Source organism: Fukomys damarensis, unplaced genomic scaffold (genome assembly GCF_012274545.1).
Source record: "Fukomys damarensis isolate Sample0158 unplaced genomic scaffold, DMR_v1.0_HiC HiC_scaffold_5, whole genome shotgun sequence".
In the NCBI taxonomy this organism is placed as follows: domain Eukaryota; kingdom Metazoa; phylum Chordata; class Mammalia; order Rodentia; family Bathyergidae; genus Fukomys; species Fukomys damarensis.
Window position 1 is genome coordinate 31,056,565 of NW_022900917.1, and position 12,261 is coordinate 31,068,825.

Sequence of the window (12,261 nt, forward strand, 5' to 3'; positions counted from 1 at the left end):
CCCTCGGCGCGGCTACCCGGCTGGGAGGGCCGGATCCAAGGCCAGCCGGCGCCACTCGGCCCGCTGGGAGCTGCGAAGAACAGACAAAAGTTGAATGACTGCCCCATAGTTGCTGCTTTGTCCACACTGGGGTCCCGCTCAGGGATGAAGAACTGGTTTGTGAATGGCTCTGGGAAAAGTAAACCAATGTTCCAAGCAGAAGTCTTATGCCAGACCTGAAAGGTGTGTGTGAGTGTGCTCTGTCTACCTGGAAATGCAACATGCTTTAGAGTGTGTGTGTGTGTGTGTGTGTTGGTCTCACATTCAGGTCTCCGTTCTTGAGAATAAGAACATTCAGATATTTTCCTCTAAGTTTTACATCTGGATCATCGGTACAGGGCTTCAAGTGGATTAAAGGCAGTGGCCATCTCTTCCTAAAGTCAGGACTTGTGAGTATGCTTGGCCATTGCATTTACTTCTATAACTAGAATGTGAAGTTTTGATGTGATGGCCATTGTACGAAAAAACTCTATATGGGACTATCTTGTGTGTTCAGATCTTTGTCAAATGCTTTTGATAGACGTCTAAGTAACAAAACAAAGAATAGCCTAGAGAAAAGAAATATCTTGCTCATGCTCACTGTCTCTGTCCCGTCTATGAGAGTTGCAAGCAAGACTTTGATAAAGTGACAGGACAGCAGTATGCGATGTGGATTGCGGATGATGTGCCACAACTAGAGACCTGTGTTGAGCATGCTGCAAAGAAAGTGGCATGTGGCACTCTGTCTGTCCAAGTTTTCAAAGACAAGCCTGGTACACTGCATAATACAGCCTTACTGAAGCAGCACTTTCCAACATTATCAGAACCTATTTGTGATCATTAGCCAACCTCTGCTAAAGGGAAAATGGCATCCATTTACTATGACACATTCACCTGAATATCCAAGATCAATAACACAATTTTATCTGCCATCATATTAGCACAGAACAGCAAATTAATCCATGCTATCCAGTATTGTACAGAGCATCAAATTCTCCCAAGGAGACCGAACATTTTCACAGAAGGCTTACCAGTCTGCCTGTCTGTCTATCTCTGTCTCTATCTCTATCTCTGTCTCTCTCTATCTCTTTGTGTAACCCTAGCCAGCCATCTCTTATTTTCTTATGGCACCTAATCCTTATTTTGCTCTAATTTGGTATGATAATAAACAGCAACAAGTATTATATAATTTTGATATCTAAAAATGCCATGAACATGTTTTAGAACTTGTTTTCTTGATTAGATTTTTAAGCCCTTTGAGAATTGAGCAAATATCCTACTCCAGTCCCATTGCCAGTCTGTTGATCCAACCTTCATGGAGTGTCTTCTATGTAAAAGGCAATCAGGATGCAACCATAGTCTCCCTTCAGGAACTCACTTTCTTTCTAGGGAATAGTGACATCTTTTTTTTTTTTCTCATTGAATTTATTGGTACATATTAGGTATACAGTACAGTTACATTCATCATTGGGGTCTTGTATCTTTACATGACAGGTCTTGGTTCTCATGTTTTCCCCCCTTGTCCCTGCCCTCGCTTCATCCCCTCCTCCTCTCCCCATTTACAAACACTTTATTTCCATTTTTTCATTTTCTCCTATTTTTTTCTTTTCCCTTATTTCCTTTCCCCTACCCTTCCCACTTCCCCTACACCTTTAGCCCTTTTCTTCCTATTTCAGTAGTGACGTCTTTTGAACTGCTGTGTGGCCAGCATGCTACATTGCATTATCAATAATCTCTATATAAGCCCTGCAAAATACTCATTGCTATTTCTATTTGGTAGAGAAAGTACTAAAGCTCATTTGGTTACTTGGCCACATTCAAACAGGCAGTAAAAGTAAAAACTTTTTAAAACCTGTGATCTTTTCACTGTTTATATGACCTTTCCCTCTGAGTTGGTCCAGAGGAGAAATTCATTAAATATATTTTTAATTTAAAATGTTGGGGTAAAAAGGTTATTATGAGTTTACTACATGTAAGAGATCCTACAAGCATTACTGAATTCATGGCAGGGCACATTTAAATAAGATACTAAAACATTGCTTTATGGTTCACTAACTATATTTTTTATTGAAAAAATACTGAACAAGTGGAAAAGAAGCACTGAAAGTTACAGTGAGGAGGTGTGTACCCATCCATATTTTCGTATCATATACTTGCCAAGTATCTATATATTACAGGTGTTGTGCTAGTAGTGTTAGAGGATATGATTAAGAACAAGATAAAAAAAAAAACTTTCTGCTCCAACAGATCCTACAGCTTAAGGAAGAGGCAAGAAGTTAAGCAAATTATCTTAAAAAGAATAGACTTTATAGGTTAAACTTCTAGTAAGTTCTATGGAAAAGTATGGGAACTATGAGAATAAGTAATAAAGAAACCTGATCATGTCTTGAGGTCAAAGAGTGGCCTAAAAAGTGCCCTTTAAGTGGAAATTTGATGAGTAGAAGTTACTTAAATTTGCAGAAGGGAAACTAGTGTTCCAACATAAGAAATCACTCATTTCTTTCTTCTTTCATTTATTTCATTATTCATGCATCTTTTCTGTGTGCATTATATATAGCCAACACAGCTCTAAATGCAAAATTTCAGTAGTAAATAGAAAGACAAAGCATGCATTTTTGTAGCCAAGTTTGTAATTAAGAGAAGACAATGCAGGAAGTAATGTATTAAATATGCCATACGGAAAAAATGGAGAATATTAGAAAATTAAGATACAATAGGGCCAGGGATTTAGCTCAGTGTTGCTGCTGCCTGTCTGGCAAGAGCAAAGTCCTGAGTTCAAGTCCTGGTACCCCAAAGGAAGATACAATCAATATGTGCAAATATCTTGAGTCTGTAGTGTTAGGGATTGAAAGAAAAACAATGCAACTGGGGCTTGGAGGTAGGACAGTATGATGAGACCACCTTCAGATGTAGGCAAAGTCCAGATCATGTAGGGTCTGCACCATGTGCTAAGGACCGCATAATTTAGCTAAAAAAATAAATACATAAATAAAAATTATTCAGAAATTAAAATAAGGAAACTAGTCATTAATTTATAATTCAATGAAAAAAGTAATCTATTTAATTTATTATGTAGCACTTTCAGAAGCACATATGATATCCAGAGCAAGATACATTTAAATTAAAAATCATTCCCTTCCATTAATACATAAATTCAATGGGGAAAAGATAATACTTGCAAGCAACTAAACCATCCAAGCATATATTAGTGTTTAATCCATCAGTGGGATGTAGAAAATAAATTTTAAATCAGTGATTTAAAAGCTGAAAATAATACATTAATCTTCATTCAATACTCATCCTATAAATGTGGTTTCATAAAGAGTTCTGAGTGTCTAGTGTATTTTTCATTTTCTAATCTCAATTGATCTCAGCTAATAAGGAGGCTGTTGTTCAAAAAGAATGATCTTGTTCTGGATGATTTACCATGGTTAAGATGGCAAAGGAAATTGGAAATTTATAGATCTGTTAAAAAGACCTCGATGTCAGGCTAATTGATACATTTTGGCCACCCCTTGAAATTGCAACCATTTTTAGAATGCCAAATGAGCTCACTAGAGCAACACAAGAAGAATTACCCTTTAAACATACTGCAGAATAATCATCAAATAGATATTTATTAACCAGCTCAACAAGCATGTACGCATTCTTTTCATCAGCAGTTCTTTTGTTTCTTAGAACCAAATACTGATCATCTGTATACTAAGTTACAGTAATGAGAACAAAAGTAGACATTATAAAAATAACAATTTTACAAAAATAAAAATTTGATTGCCTTAATTCAATAATGAAAACATATGGTGTCTTTGGCTGAGTTTTCCCTGCCATGCTCATCCCTGATCAGAAAGAAGTTTAAAAATCTAAGGTTTATCCACAGCAGACTGAAATGCTTCCTACACCATTTAATGGATTTAAAATGAGATGTAGCCTCCTACTTCAGTGTCACTCTTAATGTTCAACCTACACAAAGCTGAGTTTCATGCCTTCCTTTACCACTAGAATTTCATTATACTTGACTATAATCACATGAGATTTGTACTTAATCAAGAAACACACAACTTCTCCCCAGTCCTGTTCCCTTCTTCCTCAATTAATAACCTCTAGCTTCCTTTCGCTCAAACCAAAAACTCTTCCATGACCCATTTGCAATCCATCGTCAAATTCCGGGATGCTGGCTGATACAGAAAGCTGACTACTTGCCACTATTTCTAAAACTGTTAGCACTGTGCTTTGAGCCACAGTCACCTCTTAGTAGATTATCCCAGTAGATTTTTAAATGAACTTTATATAAATCCTTTTACCTTGCCACGGTCCCCCTAGAATGGGTGCAGATCAAAACCTTCTGATGACTTGCCATTTCTCTCTTATTAAAAGCCATGGACTTCACAAGTGTCCTCTACCTCTGCACGAAGTAGTACCCATCCCCTACCTCAGTTCAACGATACCTCCTTGTCCACTCCCCGACCACTCTCCACTAGCGAGCACTGTGGTCTCCTCACTGTGGCTGGAACACACCAGGCACACTCTCATGGTAGTCTTTGTCCAGGCTGCTTCTCTGCCTGGAGACCGGCCTCTAGATATCCATTTTATTCATATCATCACCTTTTGTAGATCTTTACTTTAGCTCCTTATCCCCTCATATTTAAAATCACCACCCTACCCTCTCACACCCTAATATCTACAGAACTGCCATCCCCTTTCCAGAGTTACTTCTCTCCATAGCACTTTCCACCATCTATTTCAGGCTGCTTTTCTTTCCTTTTTTCCTGTCCTGTTCTCACCTAGAACACTCCCCGTGAGAGCAGAAATTATTCTTTGTTTTGCTAGCCAGTGTGCTCCCAGTTCCCAGAGCAGAGCCTGGCACATTGTAGGCACACCATCAATATTTTTGAATGGACAAATGAAGATATATAACAGATGATAAAATATCCAAATGATGACACAGTACATAAAAATATTTGAAATTTCCTAGATCCAACAATCTCTGCCATCATTACGACAGTGAGACAGAAGATACACCTATCTGTAGTTCTAATCATTAAAACTTTGAGACCAGTGGCAAAAGTTCTCACACATATCTAGTCCATCTTACTTGGGGCAAAGGAAAACTCTTGTGACAGATATTATACCCAGAATTAGGGAGGGAAGTAAAGATCTCTATTAAAAATGTTCTCTAGGAATAGTTCATATTTTTTAATATTGCACTCCTTTTCATTGGGGAGAATCTCAAAGAGTAAACTCAATAGTAGCTTAATAGTAGCTGTTAGTGCATCATCCAAAAAATATCTATAGTTAGACTAATTATACTTGAACATTTAAGCATGCCAAAATGCAATTTAAGCTGTCATTTCAAAATAATTTTATGTATGTTTAATCAAGACTACTAAAATTATATCTCTAAAGAATAATTACCAGAGAAATGTTACAAACTTGCCTGCTGGGGAAAATGAATGCTTAAAAAGATGATACTTTTCACCACATACACAGCATACATGCACACACAAATATATGTACACACGCATACACACACAAAGCTGTGTCCATGATGATGATTGGCATGCTGGTATGATGATAGCTTTTTCTCTGCATCACACCCTTCCTCATCCCTACTAAGTTCTAAAGGCTAAACATTATAAACACTCTTGGGCCAGGTATGTTGGTGCACACCTGTTAATCCAGCACTCTAGAAGGCTGAGGCAGGAAGATCACAAGTTCTAGCCTAACCTGGACAAATTAGCAAGACTCTGTCTCAAAATTTAAAAAAAAAAAAAAAAAAAAAAGGAACTAGGGATGTCACTTATTGTGAACATCCAGGGTTCAATCCCTAATACGGCAATCAAACAGTCAATCAAATCAATCAAAAATAAAATACACTCTCAAGTTTCACACAATACTATTTTTAGTTCCATTACTACTTTTTTGCTTTCATTTCAACATGTCCCAGTTTGCATGGTTCACGCTTAAAGTATCCACCCAGAACCAAGTAAACTGCCATGACAGGGTGGTATATGAGAGGCTGGTGCCTCTGGTAGTAAAAAAAAAAAAAAAAAAAATGCCGCTAGTCAAGGAATATAGGAAGTCTGGATACACTGCAAGAGAAGAGCAGCCAGGTTCTGGGTAGGCCCAATGTGATCACAAATGTCCTTAGGAGAGGAAAGCAGAAAGGTTAGACCCAAAGGAGATGTGCAGGATAGATGGGAGAGATTTGGGAGGAAAATAGAAGTTTGAGGGCACTACTTTGCTATCCTTGAAAATGAAAGGCAGGATCATGAACCAAGGAATGTGGAAATCATTCAGAAGCTGGTAAAGACAAGCAATTAGATTTACCCCTAGAGCCTTCAAAAAGATTGCATCCCTGTCAATGGAATTTAGAATTTTAGAATTTCTGACCTCTAGAACTTTAAGAATATTAGATAATTTGCATTAAGTCATTACATTTGCGCAATTTGTTAGAGCAATAGGAAACCAGTACATATAAAAAAGAACCTGATTCAAATGGGGGCAGATCCTAAGAGCATCTCTAGAGAGCTGAAAGATGAGGTGGAGATAGCCAAGGACATGTAGGGAAAAGAGAATGCATTCCAGACGAAAGGAATTGGTCTGTGAGGCAGGGCAGGAAAATATGCGGTAGGCCCAGTGACTCAGAGGCCAGTGTGAGGACAAAAGGAATAGAGAGTAGTTTTAGACGGTGAAGAGGAGGCAGGAGTTAAGTCATTTTTATCAACCAGTCTATAACATTAGGATAATAACATTTATTTTTAGAGTGTTATTTTGAAGATTAAATGGAATGAACCATGTAAATACTTGGCACATAGCAAGTAATTAAAGAGTATGGAGTATTAAAGTTTGAATTTAAAATGTTCAGGAGTTGATTTTAAACATGATATATAACATAAACTGATATTCAGAAAGGAAAAATAATTTTTGTAACATAAATTATGGAATATTGCACTGTTCATTTGTTTTATTATTCAGCTATTGAAATGATGTTGTGCAACAAAACACCCCAAAACTTTCGGACCTCGACAACAGGCATTTATGCTCATGTTTACAGAGCGATAAGGCATGACTGAAAAATACAGTAAATAAAAATTTTAAGAGTTTCTTCCAGTAAAAGACATACTGCTATTAAATCTCCTCAAGATTTGCCTCTTTGCTTCAAACACACTTACCCCATAGTTTTTGCCACTTTCTGAAGCAGGAATTCTCTTCCATGAGCATCTTTAGTTGCGCTCTTCTTGTTGCCTCAATGTCCTGAATTGATTCAAAGCGATTACATTTAATGATCATTTTGACTTTGGGGAGGGGGCAGAAGTCATATGGTGCTAGATTGGCTGAATTAAGATGTATGAGGACACACCGTAATGGTTTTAATTTTTATTTTTATTGGTCCATGTTTGTAGCACATAATGATTCCATTCATCGTGGGAGTCGGTATGGGTGTATAACAAATCTTAATTCTTTTTTCATATCCTTCCTCTTCCCTCCTTCCTCCTCCCTCCACCTCTTGGTCTCCTTTACTTTTGCAAAAGATCTATCTTCCTGTATCCTATTAACTACCTTTTATTTTACTCTTTAAGGACACATCATAATGTTTTTATAATCCTTTCCATTGGAATGCCCTCAGCAGCAGCGTTTACTAAACTTTTGATCATACATTGTAAAACACTGGTGAAAGAAAATTTTGAGAAGTTTCCGAAAGTAGCAAGAACTATGGCAAAACAGGGGGAAAGGTTCCCAGCTGCTCCTCTGACAGAAGACTAATATCTAGATTATATAAAGAACTCAAAAAAATTAGACCCTCCCCCAGATTTAAAGAACCAATCAAAACATGGGCACCTGAAATAAATAGACACGTCTCGGATGAAGAAATACAAATGGTCAGTAAATACATTAAAAAATGTTCAATATCACTGGCCATTCAAGAAAAACAAATTAAAACAATACTCACTCCAGAAAGAATGACTACAATTAAGAAATCTACCAATAACAGGGCCAGGGATTTAGCTCGGTAGTTCTGGAGTCTGCCTCGCAAGGGCAAGGGCCCGAGTTCGATCCCCAGTACAGATAAAAAGAAATCAATCAATAACAAATGCTAGTGAGGCTACAGGGGTGGGGAGAGGCGACTTCCTCATGGTTGGTGAGAGTGTAAATTGGTACAATCATGGGGAAATCAGTGTGGAGACTCCCCAAAGAATTAAAAATAGAAATTCCATTTGATCTAGCTATTCTTCTTCTAGATATCTTCCTGAAAAGAGTAAAGATGCTATATTCCACAACTACAGAGACAAGGTAGTGAATATTTGTACAGAGAATTTCAACGTAACTACAATCTCAATCTCAAAACAGGGCATTGCCAACATCACAGAAGTCCCCCTACCATACTATTCATGGCTTCCTGGCCAAAAGTCCCTTCCTCACCACCACAGCTGTCACTGCAGCTACTCACCTGTCTCTATAGCACAGTCACGGTTTTCCTGATGTTCCTTATGGGCACACCACCATGCACTGATCCCTCAACAATTTAGCAATGCCTTCGTTTAACTTTATATAAGTGGAATTACTTACTAAGCATTCTTTGGGTTTGTTTTTCTATACAGTACTACAGTTTTAAGTTTTGTCAGTGTTCTTATGTGGAGTTGTAACTGGTAAAGGATGACACAGTTTTATTACTCTATGCTTTATCTTTTGTTGTTGGTTAGCATTTGGCTGATTTTGAGTTTGTGCTATCAGAAATAGTGCTGTTCTGAGAGTTCTCTCCTGTGTTCATATTTCTCCATGTTACTTTTCCAGATGGTCAGACTGTGATCACTTTTTAATTCTAAAACCTGGGGAAATGATATCTCAGATACAGAGCAGAAATCTAATTGTCAGTTATTTATTTCATGGATTTATAACACATATTTCTTATGAGGCCTAACAGCACTGTGATAGGTTAAAAAACTCAACGTTGACTAAAAGATCAGCTCAGTCATCAGGGTACAAGCATATAGCCTAGTAAGAGAGAAGATGTGTATAAGAGTAACTTTAATAGGCTGGGAATTTAGCTCAGTGACACTGTGCCTGCCTCTCACAAGTACAAGGTCCTAAGTTTGATCACCGGTATCAGAAAAAAAAAGATAACTGTAATAAAATTTGGAGATAACTAAGCTTAATAAGGAGGTGCAACTAAACAAATAGAGTCCCCAAAGGAAGAAAGATTTCACTATAGTAGGAGAGTTATGGATGAGTGAGTTCAAACAATAGAGATGCACCACACTCTGTGCCAGATTCAAGCCTATTTAATATAGCTGGCAGCCAAGGAGGGGCTAGCGCCCAGAAAGTTTCCTCAGCAATGGGAAGCAGTTTGATTTCTCCTTTTAAATCATGCTTTCAGGTGGGGAGGGATCAGGGGAGAGCAGACGGACTCTTACAGAAGCAAAAACACATCAGATTAGTGGGAGCCACTGGGAAGTTTCATTACACACTAGGTGAGCTACAAAACATCCTGCAACTGCAAGCAAGTTTACCGCCAAGCAGGTTTTGGGTGCTTTGTTCAAGCACAGGTACAAAATGGCACTGAGTCACAAGATGGAGTCGGGTTGGTTATCACAGGAATAAAGGAAAGCCCTAAAGAAATGATAACATCTGAAATTGATTGTCAAGGATAAGTAGAAATTCAATTTGTAAGAAGAGGTGAAATGATATTCCAAAGCAGAAAGAACAGTTCAGAGACACAGAGGTAAGGTAGCTGGAACAGTATTTGAAACCTGTAATAATTCAAAAGCCCAGTTAATAAAAGAATTAATAATATTTTTGCTGAAAGATAGGCTTGGGGTATTTATATTACAATGGACAGGAAAAAAAGGCACCATTTCTATCTTTTTCAGGCTAACAGCTTAGAGGGGAAACAAACATTAAATAATCACACAAACAAATGCAAAATCAAGTCTGAGACAAATACTCTGAAAAAGATGCAAAGTGAAAGTGCTAAGGGCAAGATTGCAGAGAACAAAGAATTTCTTAAGCAAAAGATGCTTGAGGTGACAAATAGAGGAAAAGAAGAAATGGATGAGTTGAAGTAGGGAAGAAAAGAGCATTTCAGGTGGCAGAAACAGCAGGTTGAAAAGGCCTGAAGCTGTGGGGAACAGAGTATGAAGAGGCCTTTGAGAGATGGTGAATAAGAGAAGAGCAACTTGGGCCAAGATTTGAAAGATTTTAAATGCTAACCAAAATAATCCCTTTTAGCCTGTGTGAGCTCCTTAAAGCCAGGAACTGTGTGTTATTCAATTCTGTATCAGACATAGAATAGTATCAGCTACGTAGTTGGTTCTATGAAGTGTATCGGTGAATTGACCTTGGAGCGTGTTTCATTTTGTAGTTAACAAAAGCCGTTGGGGAAAAATTGGGGAACGAAGCAGGTAATTATAATACAACCAAGCTGGTGGAAATAAGAAAAGTAGTAAGTGCTACTAGAGCAGAGATCTGCTATCCTGGAGGGCTGGATTTTGCCTGTGCCTCCTGAAAAAGCCTTCCCAGATGAAGGAGTAAGAGAATTACATCCAAAGGTGGAGTAAGAGACAAAAGTGCTTCCTAAACTTAACTGATAAGAATAAATGTGAAAGTGTTTGTTAAAAATACAGCTTCCCATTTTCCTATGAATGAATTCATTTTATAGAAAAAATAGATACATATTGAAGATATACTCCTAAGTGAAATAAATAAGTCACACATATGTAAATACCGAATAGTTTCTCTGGTGTGAATAAACTGTAATAATACATAAGATCCTAATAAGATTACTGACATTGTGAAATGGGAAGGGGCTAAAGGTGTAGGGAAGGTGGGATTGGTGGGGGAAGGATAATAAGGGAGAAAAAAAATGTGAGATAATGAAAAGATGGAAATAAAGTGTTTGTAGATGGGGAGGGGAGGAGGGGGTGAAGGGAGGGCAGGGACAAGGGGAAAAAATGAGAACCAAGACCTGTCATGTAAAGGTACAAGGTCCCAATAATGAATGTAACTGTACTATATATAAAATGTACCAATAAACTCAATTAAAGAAAAAAAATTTAAAAAAATACAGTTTCCCAGAACCATTCCAGACCCTCTCAATTAGACTCCGCGAAGAGTATGGGCAGCTGTATTCATTACAAGCACTTCACTTGATTCTTATTTTCAAGAAGGTATGGGAAATCTTGGTATAGAGAACATTCCAGGGAAAAAAGAGAGGCGTTGTGTAAAATGCATGTTACCGAAATAGAGGATAGGTAGGAAACAGAGTAGGGAGTTTGTGGGGAAAGTGGTTATTACTGAGACTGGAGAACAGAATGGAGGCGAGATTGCAAAAATCTTTGGAATGAGCAAGAATTCTGCGAATGATGGGAAACTGTGGGAAGGTAATAGGTGATAAAGTGAGGGTTTTTTAGTAGCTAACCAGAGAAATTCAAGAGTACAGATTTAAGAGACAGCTCTGAGACACAATTGATAATGTTTAATAGCTCTGCCCATGAGAAAAGCAAGAAAGGAAAAGCAGAAAATGAATCCAGCCTTTCTAATAGCCTGCCTTTGTTAGGGAGGGGATGATATGTGAAGGAAACATTTCATTTTGGACTAAAGTGTTACATGACAACACTAAATGGATACTTGTAACAGACCCTTAGAAATAGAGACCTCAGTTTCAAATAAAGTTCTCAGAACTGAGTACATGGGTATTGTATGGGAATTTCACTTTTACAGGGATGTAAATTAATGAATTAATCAAAGACAAATTATAGAGAAATAGATGTGTTTAAGTAGCACCAGAGGGGAAATAAACGGACTAGAAATGGGAAGGTAGGAACTTCAATCCTGACAACTTTAACCACCTATGTTCCATGAGGTCTCTAAGAACTGACAAAATAAAAACATTTCCATATGATTCGACTGATAAAATATATATTTACCACCTATCTACAACATTCAAATACCTATCTAGAAAACCTGCTATTGATTGAGTGACTGGATATTCTGGTAGGTTACTGATCCTCAGTTTCAAAAAGTCGTGGTACAATACTTGGATTTTAGTCTTAGCTCTTCTGCTAATTTACACAAATCATATAGCTTCCATGAACTAGTCTTCTCAGGTTTAAAAAAATAAATTAAAAAATAAAGCTAAACGCAAAAAATTTAGTTTCTCCAGAGAGTCAAGCAATTCTGAGATTATATCTTAAATAGATATTTTTAGGAGCGCATCCTGGAATATTAATTCTTGTTTCCCAGTTC